Source organism: Gracilinanus agilis, chromosome 1, assembly GCF_016433145.1.
Source record: "Gracilinanus agilis isolate LMUSP501 chromosome 1, AgileGrace, whole genome shotgun sequence".
In the NCBI taxonomy this organism is placed as follows: Eukaryota; Metazoa; Chordata; class Mammalia; order Didelphimorphia; family Didelphidae; genus Gracilinanus; species Gracilinanus agilis.
The window spans coordinates 474,720,839-474,739,559 of record NC_058130.1 but is presented as its reverse complement, the minus strand read 5'-3'; the positions used below and the strand labels follow the sequence as shown (position 1 = coordinate 474,739,559).

Sequence of the window (18,721 nt, the reverse complement as noted above, 5' to 3'; positions counted from 1 at the left end):
AGTCTCTTTCCAGGGTCCAGTCCTGCGTCACCAACTACCTAATGGGCATTTCCAACTAAATGTCTCCTAGGCATTTTAAGCATATTCAATACAGAAATCATTATCTTCACCCAAAACATTCCCTTTTCCTAACTTACATTATTTCTGCTAAGATTACTTATAATTCTTCCAGACATTCAAGTTCACCTGGTCTGTAGAACAATTTGGAGCTATGCTTATAGGGCTTTAAAAGAGTGCCTACCCTTTCATCCAGTCATACCACTGTTAGGTTTGTACTCCAAAGAGATAATAGGGAAAAAGACTTGTAGAAAAATATTTATAGCCACGTTCCTTGTGGTGGCAAAAAATTGGAAAATGAGGGGGTGTCCATCAATTGGGGAATGGCTGAATAAATTGTGGTATCTGATGGTGATGGAATATTATTGTGCTAAAAAATAATGAACTGGAGGAATTCCATGTGAACTGGAATGACCTCCAGGAATTGATGCAGAGTGAAAAGAGCAGAACCAGAAGAACATTGTACACAGAGACTGATATATTATGGCACAATCGAATATAATAGACTTTTCTACTGGCAGCAATGCAATGACCTAGGATAATCCAAAAGAACTTATGAGAAAGGATGCTATCCACATCCAGAGAAAGAACTGTGGGAGCAGAAATACAGAAGAAAAATATGTGATTGATCATATAGTTTGAAGGGGATATGATTAGGGTTTTGATGGAAACGGGTTTTGAACAATGATACATGTGTAACCCAGTGAAACTATTTGTCAGCTTTGGGAAGGGGCGGGGAGGGGTGGGGGAGGGGGACGGTTTGATCATGAATCATGTAACCATGGAAAAATATTTAAAAAAATTTTTAAATTAAAAAAAAAAGAAAAACCTGAGAAGATTTAGAATGAACGGATGCAAAGTGAAATGAGTAGAACCAGTAGAATATTATTCACAGTAACAGAAAACATTATAGTGATGATTAACTCTGAATTAGTTGCTGTGATCAAGTCAACGATCCAAGAAAATTCCAAAAGACCCATCTTGAAAAATGCTATTCACCTCCAGAAAGAACTGATAAACTCTGAGTGCAGATTGAAGCATTTTTTTCATTCTATTTTTCATACTTTTTTTTGGCAACAAAGCTAATATAGAAATGTTATGTATTACTTTATATGTATAGTTAATATCATAATGCTTGCTTTCTCATTGGATTGGGGAGAGGTCAGAGGAAGGAGAAAATTTGAAACAAAAACTTTTTAATGGGTGTTAAAAATAAATAAAAAGAATAGATATTCAGGTTCACAGCTTCAGAATTATTCTCAAATTTTCCCTCTCCCTCCCCACCCATATCTAATTATTTTTATTTTTTCAAGCTAAGACCACAACTTTATTGAGAGCTTCAGGTAGGTACCTATGTACATACACTCAAGCACAAACATGCATATACACATATATGCACATACATACAGACTTGCTCACATGCTCATAGCATCACTGCCATGACAGGGTTTTTTATAAGGTGTATGACACTACTCACAGAAGAATCACCTGATTCTTGATTCCAGTCAGGATGTGATCCCACTGTCTCAGATGGAAAAATCAGAGCACCTATGGGGAGGTTGGGAGGAGAGTAGTAAAGGGGGGGTGGGAGTGGCAGCAAATGTCCAGAGTTGGGCACCACCTGAGCTCCCTCACTCCAGGGGTAGCAGCATCAAAACATCTTCATCTGGCTTGTCTTTCAGACCTTTAGAGCAAGGAATATCTCATCCACCACTGTTAGAAACTTGTAGAAGTTAAAGAGAAAGTCTAATTCATAGACATTGTAGAAATATTAATTTAAAGCTTTCGTTAAGTTGTGGGTGGCCTCTAGGTAGACCAAGTTGTCACTGACATCTAAACAAATGTAGTAGTAGTAGAGACTGGCATAATAGCAATAAATGAATTTGAAATTGCAGAACTCCACAAACTTGGTGGCATCTAAGAAAGTGACAAAAGGGGGACTTCCTTAATCAGCTTTTGCTTCTCATCATCAGCAAAATGCACGAACCATTTAGCCAGGTGGATCTTGCCTGCCCAGTCTGTATTAGGGTGAATTAGATCACAGTGATCCTTTGGGGTTGATTCCCCAACCCAGACTCCCTAATCTTCAGGGTCCTGAGGAGTCTGGGTGATTTCCAAAGCAGCACCTTTGGGCTGCTCTCCATCCCATCAGTTTTTCTTAAACCCTTACTTTCTGTCTTAGAATCAATACTAAGTATCAGTTACAAGGCAGAAAAGTGGTAAGGGTTAGGCAATTAGGGTTAAGTGACTTGCCCAGGATCACACAGCTAGGAAGTGTCTAAGGTCAAATTTGAACCCAGGACTTCCCATCTTTAGGCTTGACTCTCTATCACCGAACCGCATAGCTGCCCCACTATCCCATTAGTTTTAAATCTTTATTGATTCTATCTCCACTGCAGCTCTGGAATCTGTCCATTTCAGTCTACTCATGCAACTACTACCCTCATTCATTTAGACCAATGATTCCCAAAGTGGGTGCTACTGCCCCCTGGTGGGTGCTGCAGTGATCCAGGAGAGCAGTGATGGCCACAGATGTGCATTTATCTTTCTTATTAATTGCTATTAAAATTAAAAAAAATTAATTTCCAGGGGGCTAAGTAATATTTTTTCTGGAAAGGGGGCAGTAGGAAAAAAGTTTGGGAACCACTGATTTAGACCCTGATCACTTCTCACTTGGATTATCACAGTAGCCTCCTAATTGGTCTGCCTTCCTTCAGTTACTCCTCTTTCCAATCCATCTTCCACATAGCTACCAGACTGGTATTTCTATAGTATAAATTTGATCATATCAGTGTATTGCTTAAGAAGCCCCAGTAGCTTTCTCGGACTTCTAGAAAAAATACAAATTCCTTTGAAAGGCGAAGCCCTTCAGATTCTGACAACAGCCTACTTTCCCAGGCTTAAATGCACATTTACTTTCTCTTGCATATACTATATTCTAGTTAACCTTAACCTATTTGCTATTCCTCACATACAACATTCTATTTACCATTCCCATGCCTTTGCCTTGGCAGCAGGCTCCCCTGCCTGAAACATTCTCCTCAACTCTACTTTGTAGAATCCCTAGTTTCTTTTAGGAACAACTCATGAGCCACTCCCAACATGAGACTTTTTCTGATCTCCCTTCCTCCACTCCAATAAATTACTCTGAACATAATTTATATTTACTTACCTCTGTTGGTGTCTTTTCCCCACCAATGGAATGCAATCTCCTTGAAGCCAGGGACTTTTCATTTTTGTCTTTATATTCCTGGTACATAGTCCCATGACTGGTACAGATTAGGTGCTTAATAAATGCTTGTTGAATGAATGAATAAATAAATGTTGGAAAAATGACCATTCATTCAAATATTTGAAGACTCTTCACTAAATCATTGCTCGGCCTTCTATTCCCTGGGTTGAATAATCCCAAGCCCTTTCAGCTTTGCTCTTTGGTTTTTGTTCTCGATGCCTTAATTTATCTATGCCTCTTCACTAAGACTAAGTCAAGTGAAACTCCAGCAAGTAATTAAGAAGATCATCCACCATGATCAGGTGGAATTTATACCAGAAATGCAAGGATGGTTCAACATTAGGAAAACCATTCACATAATTGACCATATCAACAGTCTAACAAACAAAAATCACATGATTATCTCAAGAGATGCTGAAAAAGCCTTTGACAAAATACAGCATCCATTCCTATTGAAAACACTGGAAAGTATAGGAATAGAAGCACCTTTCCTAAAAATAATAAACAGTATATACCTAAAACCATCAACTGGCATCATATGCAATGGGGATAAATTAGAAGCCTTTCCAATAAGATCAGGAGTGAAACAAGGATGCCCATTGTCACCTCTATTATTTAACATTGTACTAGAAACACTAGCAGTAGCAATTAAAGAAGAAAAATAAATTGAAGGTATCAAAATAGGCAATGAGGAGACTAAGCTATCACTCTTTGCAGATGATATGATGGTATACTTAAAAAATCCTAGAGAATCAACTAAGAAGCTTGTAGAAATAATCAACAACTTTAGCAAAGTTGCAGGATACAAAATAAACTCACATAAATCATCAGCATTTCTATACATTTCCAACACATTAGAGCAGCAAGAGGTAGAAAGATAAATACCACTTAAAATCACCCTAGACAATATAAAATACTTAGGAATATACCTACCAAAACAAACACAGCAATTATATGAAAACAACTACAAAACACTTTCCAAACAAATAAAACTGAATCTAAATAATTGGAAAGCCATTGATTGCTCATGGGTAGGACAAGCTAACATAATAAAAATGACAATTCTACCCAAATTAATTTACCTATTTAGCGCCATACCTATAAAACTACCAAAAAACTTCTTTACTGAATTAGAAAAAACTATAACAAATTTCATTTGGAATAAGAAAAGATCAAGAATATCAAGGGAAATAATGAAAAAAAATGTGAAGAAAGGGGGCCTAGCAGTACCAGATATTAAACTATACTATAAAGCAGCAGTCATCAAAACAATATGGCACTGGCTAAGAGACAGAAGGGAGGATCAGTGGAATAGACTTGGGGTAAATGACATCAGCAAGACAATGTATGATAAACCCAAAGAGCCCAACTTTTGGGACATGAATCCACTATTTGACAAAAACTGCTGGGAAATTTGGAAAACAATATGGGAGAGATTAGGTTTAGATCAACATCTCACACCCTACACCAAGATAAATTCAGAATGGGTGAATGACTTGAATATAAAGAGGGAAATTATAAATAAGTTAAGTGAACACAGAATAGTATACTTGTCAGATCTCTGGGAAAGGAAAGATTTTAAAACCAAGCAAGAGTTAGAGAAAATTACAAAATGCAAATTAAATGGTTTTGATTATATTAAACTAAAAAGCTTTTGTACAAACAAAAACAATGTAGTGGGGGCAGCTGGGTAGCTCAGTGGAGTGAGAGTCAGGCCTAGAGACAGGAGGTCCTAGGTTCAAACCCGGCCTCAGCCACTTCCCAGCTGTGTGACCCTGGGCAAGTCACTTGACCCCCATTGCCCACCCTTACCAATCTTCCACCTATGAGACAATACACGGAAGTACAAGGGTTTAAAAACAAAACAAAACAAAACAATGTAGTCAAAATCAGAAGGGAAACAACAAATTGGGAAAAAATCTTTATAACGAAAAACTCTGACAGGGGTCTAATCACTCAAATACACAAGGAGTTAAATCAATTGTATAAAAAATCAAGCCATTCCCCAATTGATAATTGGGCAAGAGACATGAATAGACAATTTTCAGGTAAAGAAATCAAAAGTATCAATAAGCACATGAGAAAGTGTTCTAAATCTCGAATAATTAGAGAAATGCAAATCAAAACAACTCTGAGGTATCACCTCACACCTAGCAGATTGGCTAAAATGAAAGAAGGGGAGAGTAATGAATGTTGGAGGGGATGTGGCAAAATTGGGACATTAATGCATTGCTGGTGGAGTTGTGAACTGATCCAGCCATTCTGGCTGGCAATTTGGAACTATGCTCAAAGGGCTATAAAAGAATGCCTGCCCTTTGATCCAGCCATATCACTGTTGGGTTTGTACCCCAAAGAGATCATAGATAAACAGACTTGTACGAAAATATTTATAGCTGCGCTTTTTGTGGTGGCAAAAAACTGGAAAAGGAGGGTATGCCCTTCAATTGGGGAATGGCTGAACAAATTGTGGTATATGCTGGTGGTGGAATACTATTGCGCTCAAAGAAATAATAAACTGGAGGAGTTCCAGGTGAACTGGAAAGACCTCCAGAGTGAGAGGAGCAGAGCCAGAAGAACATTGTACACAGAGAATGATATATTATGGTAAAATCGAATGTAATGGACTTCTGTACCAGCAGCAATGCAATGACCCAGGACAATCCAGAGGGATTTATGGTAAAGAACGCTACCCACATTCAGAGGAAGGACTGCAGGAGAGGAAACATATAAGAAAAACAACTGCTTGAACGCATGGGTTGGAGTGGACATGATTGGGGGTGTGGACTGGAAACCACCACACCAATGCAACTATCAACAATTTGGAAATAGGTTTTGATCAACGACACATGATAAAACAAGTGGAAATGTGCATCAACTATGGGGGGGGTGTGGGGAGTGAAGGGGAAAGTAGGAGCATGAATCATGTAACTATGTTAAAAATAAATGTTTTAAAAAAAGACTAAGTCAAGTTCTTCTGATTACTCTTTAATTGTGGAGCCAGACCTATAACTCTAATAAAGTTCTGTCTATTTGTTGTTGAGTTGTTTCAGTCATGCATGACTCTTCATGACCCCATTAGGAGTCTTCTTGGCAAAGACACTAGAATGGTTTGTCTTTTCCTTCTCCAGCTCATTTTATAGATGAGGAAACTGAGGCAAACAGTGTAAATGACTTGCCCAGGGACCCACAGCCAGTAATTGTGTAAGGCCAGATTTAAACTTGAGCCTTCATGTTGCCTGAGCTGACACACTATACACTGAGCCAATTATCTGTCCAAAGGTAGACCTAATGGGGGAGATTGCCTCATGTTTCATTATGAATTCATATCTAGCTGGTTGTACTCAATAGAAAGGATTCTGCTAGACTTGCACTTTGCAAATCCCCAAATTTGTGTTTATGTGGTTTGTTTTCTTCCCCCAAACACCACCTCCTACATGTGTCCCTTCTGTTCATAGGGATGTAATCAATTATTCCACATCCATCTTACAGTGAAAAAAGTAAACGTTCCAGTTAATGACATGTCAAGTTTCCTGATGCAGAAGGATCACAATGTATTCATTGTAGTGTAACTGGAATGGGCTTCTGTTTAGAAAGGGCAAGGCTGAAATGACTGCAGCCACACTGGATGAGCTGGAGCAGTTGTGGACGTAACACCTCTGGCAAGAGAAAAAAGAATGTGAGAAGAAAAATCGGGAACAGAAGTGAAACATATGTGAATGGGGAGGAGAAATATCAAGGGTAGAGGTCAGAAGAAGACCAGGAGAAGAGGTCCTAGAAAAGAAAAGAAGGGGAAAAAAAACCAAAAGGAGAAAATGAAGCTGGAGATGTGGATGAGAAGCTGGTAGGACTGAGAATGTGAGAATGATGAGTGTTCTATAGAGGGTAGATTTTATGTTTGGAAACAAAGAAAAGCCTACACTGAAGGAGCAGAAATCAAATCTGCTTGATTTTAGCCCCCTGAATAATAAGGACTCTCAGTGCCGGCATGACTTGGTGGTCCTAGCCCTCTCCAGAGCTCTTCCTGTGCTCACTATAGAAACTGAACACTTAGAAGAGAGGGAAGAACAAACTTCCCTTTTCTTTCAGCAGGGAAAGAACAAACTTCTTCCATGAAAGAAGAGAGGTTTTTATATCCTCTGCAAATCTTGCTGGAGTTGCCTTGAACTCTCTGTCAATGTTAGTTAAGTTCACTGGACCAAGAAAAAAATATCAAGGGCTTCCTTGGAATATCTTTATAGAAGTTAAAAGATCAGACATTTAAATCCAGTGCCTGTTTTCCAACTGTGGAGGAAGCCTCTCCAAGATGGGGATAAATGTTAGAGAGTTCTCACAGCCTCCACCTCCCAACAGCTGTGTCTCCTCTGACCCAGCCTCAGAGCCAGGCTTCCTTCTGTGTGTGATTCCTCTGCCCTGGTTTGATCTCTCCTCATTCAATTTATATAAAGGGTGGAGCCCTGTTCCCTCTGACTGCTATTCATATCTATATTTGTTCAGATGCTTCCTTCCTTCCTGAACTTCCCTTTCTCTTCGAGATCTTCTTTTTTTCAAAAAGCAAGATTTTGCCTTGATGTCTGCCTCCAACCAAACCACACAAGTCAGAATGACAAGAGGATGTCATCAGATATATATGTATTTTTTTTTCTATTTTGGACACGTCCCCCTGAGACAGATTCTCAGCAAAAGCTCTCATCCTCAAGAGTAATCCGCAGTAGATTTTATGTATGACAAACGAGGAACTTGATTTTCTTCTTTTTTAAATGAAGGTCTCATTAGTATTAATGTTTCTATACTGCTACTGTAATTCTGTTATTATAAACCTGAAGTTAATATCTTAGTGAGGCTTCACTCATACTTTCGCTGTAGGACTAAAAGAAAAAATGAATTGTTTATAATAGGACTAAAAGAGACATTGAGATCATTCCCCTCATCTTCAGCCATAGTTATATCTCAACCAATTTATCCTATTAAAAAAAAAAAAAAGCAAACCCTCTAGAGAAGGAGATTCCACAGCCTAGCCCACACTGCCAGGAAATTCTTCCTCCTTTTATCTAAATCCATTTTGTTATAGTTTAAACACATTTCTTTTTGTTCTGCCCTCAGCGGAGAGGTCACCATCGCCCCCATAGAACTCTTTGCAATGTAGCTTTCTCATCTATAGGATAAATAACTTCAGTGTCTTGAACCTTTTTTTTTCATAGATCTTATTTTCTGGCTCTTCCTGCCTTATTGCCTAGCTGAGATTCCTCTTCTCTTTCCTCAAGTTTTCTTTCTTCAAGTTTTACAAACCAAGTTCCTAGGCCAACAATGAGCCCCATCAGTTGGTCTGATCTCTCCCTGGTGACATGGAGTGAAGTTCTGTGCTGGGCAACAGGAGTGTTGTTTTGGCAGGTTGGCAAGAATGAAATCTGGGTCACACTGAAACTGGCTGTATTCTTTGGTCCTTGGTCAGGTTTCAAGGTACTGATGCTTCATAGAATCTATCCCAAAGTAGGTACAAAGCAAATCTTGGGGCCAAATAGTACTCCCTAATGGATCAATGTCAACGTGTAGAGAGGCCTCTAATGAACCGCCAATGAATTGGTTAATGGCTCTATTTAAAAGGAAGCATGGTATGATGGAAGAACCACTGGTTCTTCCAGTGAAATAGGTTTGAATCCCATCTTTGATAACTACCTTAGTGTTTTTCTTCATCCTCATTCTTCCTGACCTCTGAAGCCTTTGAGACTATGGATCACTCTCTCTTCCTAGATGTTCTTTTCCCTAGGGTTTTGTGACACTGCTCACTCCTGGTTCTCCTCCTTCCTGTCTGACTTCTTTTTCTTAATCTCCTTTGCTAGATCCATTCCCACTAACCAGGCATGTCTCCTAAGGCAAAGTCTTGGGGCCTCACCTCTTTTGCCTTTATACCATCATTCTTGGTGATCTCATCGGTTCCCTTATATTCAATTATCATCTCTATACAAAAGACTCTTAGGTGTATTTATCCAGTCCTAATTCTTCTCCTGACCTCCAGTCTTGTACCTCCAAATGAAAGGGCATTGGATGACTCAAACTACAAGCCTTTTTTTTTTTTTACACATTACATTTAATAACAAATTTCCACATGAGTTTTCCCAAGTTATATGATCAAACTTATAGTGCTCTATCTACTGTACCACCTAGCTGCACTGGTAATGGATAGAACACTGGGCCTAGAGTCAAGAAGACTCATCTTTGTGAGTTCAAATATGGCCTCAGACACTATCGTATGACCTTGGGCAAGCCACGTAACTCTGCCTCATTTTCTTCATCATGAAATGAACTGGAGAAGGAAATGGCAAACCACTTCAGAAATTTTGCCAGGAAAACCACAAATGGGGTCACAAAGAGTCAGATGTGATTGAAAAATGACTGAACAACAACAGACTCTAATTAGATGAAATTTAATAGGAATAAATACAAAGTCCTTTGGGTTGAAAGAAAATGAACTGGACAAGTACTACATGAAGGAGGTACAACAGTTTCCTTTGCTTCCCAAGTGCCTGGCAAATAGTAGGTGCTTAATAAACACACATTGACTTGACAACATTTTGTGTGAAAAAAAAAAAAAAACAAACAAAAAACCTAGGAGTTTCAGGGAGCTGCAGTCCCAGTATTAGTCAAAAGCATGACTTGGAGGTCAAGAAAGTTAATTTAATCTTAGGTTATATTAATAGACCCAGAATGTCAGAATGAGGCAAATAAATGAGACTCTAGCTGAACTCTGTTCTGGTCATTTCAAGGATTGAATGCAGTTTCAAGCTCTACATTTCAGCAAGGACACTGACCTACTGGAGCAGATTCTGGAGAGGGGAACCAGAGTGGTGAGAGATCGGGAGCTATGCTGTACAAGAGTTAGTTGAGAGGGTGGCTAGGTGGTTCAATGGATTGAGAGGCAGGCCTGGAGATGAGAACTCCTGGGTTCAAATCTGGCCTTGGACATTTCCTAGCTGTGTGACTCTGGGCAAATCACTTAAGCCTCATTGCCTACCCTTTAATACTCTTTTGCCTTGGAACCAATACACAGTATTGATTCTAAGATGGAAGGTGAGAGTTTAAAAAAAAAGAAGAATTAGTTGAAAGAAGTAGGAAGGAGTGTTTGGAATACTTGGAGGTAGGAGTAGAGAGAATGGTATAATAGCTATTTAAAATATTTTCTTTATGTCTAATTATGTGTAATAACAATTTTTAACACTTCTTTTCTACAATTTTGAATTCTAAACTCTTTACCTACTTCCCTTCCACCTTCTCTGAGATGGTGGAGCAATTTGACCTGGGTTATGCGTATGAGATCAAGCAAAACTCATTTCCCCGTTGGTCACATTGTGGAAGACATAAAAAAATGAAGAAAATAGTGAAAAATTACTTGTTTTCATCTGCATTTAGACTTCATCAGTTCTTTCTCTGGAGGAGGAAAGCATTTTTCATCAAGTCCTTTGAAATTGTCTTGGATAATTGTATTGCTGTGACAGCTCTGTTCAAGTATTTGGAAAGTTGTCATGGGGACTCAGTGCGCAGCTGGATGGTCAGTAGATAGAGTGCTGGACCCAGTCAGAAAGACTCATCTCTCTGAGTTCAGATCTGGTCCTAGACATTAGCATCTGTGTGACCTTGGACAAGTCACTTAACCCAATTTACTATAGTTTCTTTGTCTATAAAGTGAGCTGGAGAAGGAAATGGCAAACCACTCCAGTATCTGTGCCAAGAAAACCTGGAACGGGGTCACAAAGGACTAAAGACACACACACATGCAGTCATGTATTTATTATGTAGATTTTATGTTCCAGGCACTGTACTAGATGCTTGGGGTACCAAGATCAAAACAAAACATTCCCTATTTTCATCGAACTGACTTTTTTGGGGGAGACTGACATTGACATATATAGATATACACAAAATTGTTATGAAGCAATTTGCTCATGGGAATGGGAAGAGTGATATTAGCAATGAATATCTCATCTGGTCCTCATAACAACCCTGGAAGGTAGGTGCTATTATTATTATCCTCATTTTACAGTTGAGGAAACCAAGTCATGCAGAGGTGAAATGACTTGCCTGGGGTCACACAGCTAGTAAGCATCTGAGGTCTTTGTGACTCCAGCCTCAATATTAGATCTTCTGAGATAACTTCGGTTCCATTATAACAAGGAATTATCTGTAATAAGGATGAAAGATAAATTGGGGTCAGGCTGTGAAAAGCTTTGAACACTACATATTGGAGCATATATTTGATCCTAGAGAAAGTAGGGAGCCACTGAAGTGTATTGATTGGTGGCTGATACGGTCAGATCTGCATTTTAGAAAAATTACTTTGGCATCTGTGTGGAGGATGGATTAGAGTGGGAAGACACTTCAAGCAGTAAGACTAATTAAGGAGCTATTGCAATTGTGTAGATTTTAGGTGAGAAATGATGAGGACCTGAAATAGAGTCATAGTTATGTGAGTGGAGAGAAATAGATAGACATGAGAAGAGGTAATGGAGGTAAAAAAAAAATGGCAAAGGTTTGACAACTGATTAAGTAGTTGGAGTTAGAGAGAATGAACAGATATGGATTGAGGGGTGGCTAGGTAGCACAGTGGATAGGCCTGGAGTCTAGAGGACCTGGGTTCAAATCTAGCCTTACATATCTGTGAATTAAATATTTAGGGGACCTCCCACCCAATCCAATCCTGGAAAGATTCAATATAGAAATCAGAGTCACAAGTCTGGGCTGCCAGCAGGACTGCCCCAAAATCCTGTTGGCCAATTGAAGAATCCAAGGAAGGAGCTTAGATGAGGTTTGAAAAGACAGCTTGGGAAACTTGAGGCTTTCTCTTGGCTTCCATGCCTCTCTCTGGTCTTGCTCTTTCTCTGAGCCATCTTGGTGACTCTTATCTTGCTTGCCATCTCGGCCAACAAACAGTATGGAGAGGATCATACTGGACTGGAATCTGGGACTGGATCTTATGTTAAGTTACAAAAACTGGAAACCTTATTTCTATCTTTCTTTCTCTTTACTAATAAATACCAATAAATTTAGTATATAGCAACATCAATTTTTATTTATAACAGACACTTCTTAGCTATGTGATCCTGGACAAGTCACTTAACTCAATTTACCTACCTGTTACTGCTCTTCTGCCTTAAAATCAACATAAATTCTAAAGCAGAAAGTAAGGGTTAAAACAAAAGAGTTATGAGTGACCCTGATATTTTGAACCTGAGGGATTCTACAGGGATGGTAATGAAATCACAAAGAAAAAAAAATAGGGAAAAGGAATCAGACTTTTTATTAGCTCTAGAGAGCAGAAATGGAAGAGAAGCATATTTCAGCTCCATATAAAGAACAAAAACGAACAATTAGAGCTTTTCAAAGTGGAATGGGTTGTCTGTGGAGGCTTATAAATTCCCTATTATTCGGTCTTCAGGAGGAAGTTGTCAGAGATTTTATTTTATTTTTATTGCCATGTGAAACACACTTCCATATTGGTCATTGTAAGAGCAAAGTCATACATGATCAAAATCGCAAAATAAAATCATAAATACACTGATGTGAAACATGATGACAACAATCCATCTACTAGAGGTGGATAGCATTCCCCATCATAAGTCTTTCAGGATTGTCCCAGATCATTGCATTGCTCAGAGTAGCCAAATTTTCACAGATAATCCTCATACATTATTGCTGTTACTATGTACAATGTTCTCCCAGTTCTGCTTATTTCCTTCTGCATCTTCCTGCAGATCTTTCTGGCTTTTTTTCTGAAATCATCTTGCTTATCATTTCTTACATCACAATAGTATTCCATTACCATCATGTACCACAATTTGTTCAGCCATTCCCCAATTGATGGACATTCCCTTAATTTCCAATTTTTTGCCAATACAAAAAGAGCAACTATAAATATTTTTGTACAAGTGGGTCCTTTCCCTTTTTTATTGTCCCTTTGGGATACAGCCCTAGTAGTGGTATTATTGGATCAAAGGGTATGTACAGTTTTATAGCCCTTTGGCCAGTGATGGCAAACCTATGACACGCCTGTCGGCACTGACACACATAACCATTTTCAATGGCACATGGCCACATACAGAGAAGTATGGGGCCACATGCCGAGAATGAAACATTTGCTGTAGTGTAGTGTAGACATTCTGTGCACTATAGATGACAATTCTACCTATATTAATACACCTATTTTGGTTTATTAAATAGTTATATATTATAATTATACATTTTTTGTTATTTAAACTATAAATATTGTGAAATTATGTTTTTTTCTTGAAGTGACACACCACCCAAGTTATGCTCTTTTTTTTGGCGAATTTTGACACACCAAGCTCAAAAGTTTGCCCATCACTGCCTTTGGCTATAGTTCCAAATTGCCCTCCAGAATGGTTGGATCAGTTCACAACTCCACCAACAATGCATTAGTGTCCTAATTTTGCTACATCCCCTCCAACATTTACCACTTTCCTTTACTGCCATATTTGCCAATCTGATACATGTGAGGAGATTTGTAAAGGAGACTCTTCCCTAGATATAGGTGGGACTAGATCATCTTTGAGATTCCTCCTATCTCTGAGGTTTGTGATTTTTCTGACATGCTTGTTTATTGATCAACTAATTCATTTATTTATCTACCTTGCAAATGATTCGAGAAACTTAGGAAGTTTATTAAATGAAAAGGAACCCCAGCAGTCCATCCATCTCCTACTTAAGGAATATCAAGGAAAAAAGCTGTATGTTTATAAGGGGGAGGGGCATAATCTGAGGATAGGCATAGATAGCCTTGGGCTTGGTAGAGCTCAGTGAAGTGTGCACCAGGATTAAGGAGATGTAGGAGATGACAAACCTTGTATTCTTCTGAAATTACAATGGTCACTTTTATGATTGTCCTGTTATACTACAAATAGGACAGATGTTGGTTATTTCCCAAGAGAAGAAGCCTCTTCACATCCTTTCATGTCTGTCTGTTCAAAATGAAAGCAACTTTGTGTAGGCTCCACAATCCATGTATCTCTTCTTCCACCTTCCCCACCTCCAAAGAAGGAATGACCCAAATTCACCTAATTAGATGAATTCGACTTTGGATTGAGTGACAATCTTCTACAACCTCATCTTCAACATTCCAGATGCTAGGTCTCTGCAATCCCTCTCCCTGCTCCTGCCCCCACAAACCTAACCCCTGGAGAGTCCAAGCAAAAGGACCCCAAAAGAAGAAGGCTCTTCAAGGCAGGATTTTGTGATAAGCTTAATGGAGCACAAAGAACTCAGCATGGGAACATTTGTTACAGGGCTTGCTTGCTTACCTTTGGGGAGCTGCCAAATACTGGTGCACTGTGACTCTTTCCTAATTATTTAGAAAAGTGATTCATCATTATTACCATCCTCAATATTTATTGAGACCCCTCTGGGTACCCAGCATCATATGAATGTTTTGAGCATGGCATCTGAACTGCAGCCAAAGCCAGCTCGACTCCTATGTTCTGGGCTAACTTTACTCTCATCTGTATAATAAAGGACAGTAGTGAAATCCGGTGTGGTGGTAACATTCCAACATTACTCTTTAGCTGTCAGTGGAACAATGAAGAATTCAGTGAGATTTAATTGCTAGGCCGTGTTTACTGGAGATGTTTAGTAATTACAGCTCCTAGATTGCTACATATGAGAGCAATATTGAAAATTACTATTTGTATTTTTAATTCATCACACAGCTGACTGTACCCCATACACTGTTTCCATTTAGACAGAAGGAAAAACCAGTCTAAGAGACAAAGAAAATCTCAGCTCTCTCTCTTAGGGCCGATATTTTCAGAAGTGATGATTGTTCTCCAACAACAGGAGTGAGGATAAAGTAGAAAAGACCAGAGACAATGTAAAGGGAATTGGGGGGTTGAAGGGGGTGGAAGGGAGACAGGCAGGTTTCTAAGGATAAAGGCTTTCAGACTGAAAGACTGAAGAGGTTCAACATGAGAGACAACATAGAGAGAGTACTGATTCCTGTTCCAGCTCTGCTCACTCGATCTTGGACAACTGGGGAAAGTCACTTAACTGCTCTGAAATTCCTCATGCGGAAAATGATAACATTTATGCTGCTTATTTGACAGAGTTGTATGTGGCACCTCTTCCATGTCCAGAGTCATAATATTCCTAACACACTTACCATTAACATTCAGCCAAGAGATTCATTCAATTCTTAGCAAAGACATTTATTAAAATGCCTAAGTAGTTCCAAAGCATTCTCCCATAAACCTGAGGTGTATTCACAGCTTCCAAGGAAAAAAAGGGCTCAAATTTGGAGTACAGTGGTGGTGAGGAGCATGGGTAGGATACATATATGTGGTAAAGGCAGTTTTCTAATCCTGCTAATCCAAGACTTCTTTCTCTCTTCCTAGAGTCTTTGTGAAGCTCCCCTTCACTGCAGCTGGGCAGATAGATCAGTTAGGTTCTAAGAATCTACTCCTTTCTATAAAGCCAGCTGTCTTCTCCAAGACTACAGGCTCCATTCCTTGAAACTGCTTCCTCTTTCAAGTGACTGCCTTTCTGAACTTAATTACCTCTGGCACGTATCTTTTTTTAAAAAATGATTTCATTTGTTTGTTAGATTAAAGTTATAGGGATGAGAGGATATCTCAGAGTCTTTTTCATTTGCATTTCTCTAATCAATCATGATTTGGAACATATAGCTTTGATTTCATCATCCAAAAACTTTCTGTTCATATCTTCTGACCATTTATCAGCTGGGGAATGGCTCATATTCTTATAAATTTGACCAAGTTCTTGAGGCAATTAGGTGACTCAATGGATAGAGAGCCAGGCTTGGAGTCCAGAGAACTTGAGTTCAACTCTGGCCTCAGATACTACTTAGCTATGTGGTCTTGGGCAAGTCACTTAACTCCAATTGCTTAGCCCTTATTTCTTCTGCCTTGAAACAGATACTTAGTGTTGCTTCTAAGACAAAAAGTAAGGATTAAAAAAAAAGTTCTCTGTATATTTTAGATATGAGACTTCTGTTTGCAAATGGATATAACTACTCCTAGCTGTTCTCCATATAGACATGGTTAATGGGGATGAGGGATGGGGAGAAAGAAATACTTATTTCCCCACCAAAAGTGATAACCTCTAAGAGGCTGTTTCTTCCTCATCTTCTGGCTCTAGGCTTGGAATTCCCTTGAAGCTGTCCCTAGGACTTAGTATTTAAAACCCTGCAAAGGGAAGTTTTCTGCCTGCATAATGAATTTGCACTCTTTAATTCCATCAGAAAAAAGCATTCACACATTACAAGGTGTTACACCTTTTTGACACATTAAAACTTCATCCTGGGACAACATCAACTGTTTTGTAGTGTCCTTCTAATAGGGAAGGAAATCTCTTTGTAAATGGAGAAGTGTGATATAAAGGTGACTTTTCATTTGATTTCATTCAACTAATATTTATCAATCAACCTAAAATAACAACTTACAGTGAAATATTATACTTTCCTCACAATAACCTTGTGAAGTAGGTAGGTCAAGTATCACCAACACTCATGGATAAGGAAGATGAGGCTCTGAGAGGTTTAAGTGGCCAGGTGGTACAGTGGGTAGAGTACTGGGTCTTGAGAAAGATCTGAGTTCAGATCTAGTTTTGGCCATTTCCTAGTTGTGCAACACTGGGCAAAGAGCTTAACCTATGTTTGCCTCAGTTTCTTCATCTGTAAAATGGAGATAATAATAGTACCTACCTTGTTGTTATGAGGATCAAATTAAATATGTAAAGTGCTTAGCAGAGTGCCTAGCACATAGTAGGTGCTAAATAAATGTTAGCTACTATGCTTTTCAATGATCACATAGTAAATATCTAATGTAGGATTTAAACCCATGTCTTATGACTCTCAAATTCAGAATGCAAGGCATCATGCATATTTTGTCTTCCAGAAGCTTACATTTTCCCAGGGGAAGGAGGAAAATAACATAAACAATTGTAAGAATAATACAACAAAAGAGGGCAAAGGAAAGGCTGAACAAAGTGTTCTAGTGTATTTGGGAAGGGAAGCAGCAGTCATGGTTGATGGGATCAAAACTCAGGGAAGAATTCTAGAGAAAATAGAACCTGAATTGACCTTTGAAAATAGAAGATACTTCGGAGTCAAAGACATGAAGGGACTATGGTCTAGGTGTGGGAGATAGCATTCTGGGTTCTAGAGGTAGTTCTCTAGAGCACTAGTTTGATTGGAACAAAGCACTCATAAAAGGAAGTTGAGAGCCAGATTGCCAATTGTCTTAACTGTCAGGTTGAAGGGTTATTCTAAAGGGCATAGGGAAATCACCAAAGTCTTTTGCATGAGGACATGGCATGGCCTGTATGCTGTGCATTATGGCTTCCAAAGGATGGAAGGCAAGAGGGAAGAGAGTCAAGAGGCTCTGGAAATAGGCTTTTAGCTTTTATGGACAGTTCCTGGGTCCATGATATGTATAGACTGGATGGGTCTGGGACATGCTAAGATAGTAGCATTTGGAAGCATCTGGGAATAGTTTATGAAAATTCACTAATAAATGGTCATTGAATGAATAAATGAATCTCATCCAACTCTCCTTATTTTACAGATGAAAAAATTGACCATCTTTTATCATTTTTTGGATCCTCAATTCTTCCCACAGTACCCAGCCCATAATAGGTGCTTAATATATGTTTTTGATTCATTGAAAAGCATTGCCTCTCACTTGCTTTTTCTCTTTGACTCAGAGTCTAGTTAGGGAACTTATTTGGTCTCCCTAGAATCAGAAAATGTAAAAATATTACTGTCAAGAGTTTTGTCTTCTAGCATGTATAAAGCTTTAGGAGATCCAAGAAGCTGACAGCAATAGGGATGGATAGCTGCTAGCTATGGCTTTTGATTCTGAGACTTGTTTTGATGCTATTCTGAAGGGAAGAAAAAGGAATACACATTTATTAAACACCTACTACACCTAGTCAGCCACTCTGCTAGGCTCTTTACAACTATTATCTTATTTGATCCTCACAACAACCCTGGGAGATAGGTCAAGAAAAATAAGATAGATAGAGGTTAAGTGGCTTGCCCAAAGTCATTTAGCTATTACATGTCCAAGGATGTATTTGAACTCAAGTCTTCCCAACTCTAGGTCTAGCAGTCCATTCACTGCACCATCTACTGCCTAGTAGGCTCACTAGCCAGTGAGAATGTAATGTCCATGATTCTGCAGAACCAGATAGGATATGGTCTTTGTTTCATAAGTTTCAACAAGAAATGTGAAACTTCTATTGTCAGTGGGGAAAAAATTAACATCTCTCCTATTAATATTAGTTTGCAAGCTTTCAAAAATGTTAAACCAAGAACATTGTTTCAGGTGTTCCTTAAAATCAGATTTTATTCTATTTTAAGAAGTATTCTCTCCCTCAACTCTCAGAATAAAGCAAACAAAAAAAACAAATAAA

The 18,721-nt window shown here is 38.7% G+C and overlaps 1 pseudogene; it reads right to left on the bottom strand.

Moving 5' to 3' along the window:
* Window positions 1-1,092: 1,092 nt before the first annotated feature.
* LOC123231626 lies at window positions 1,093-2,844 on the bottom strand (annotated as a pseudogene).
* Between the last annotated feature and the right edge of the window lie 15,877 nt (window positions 2,845-18,721).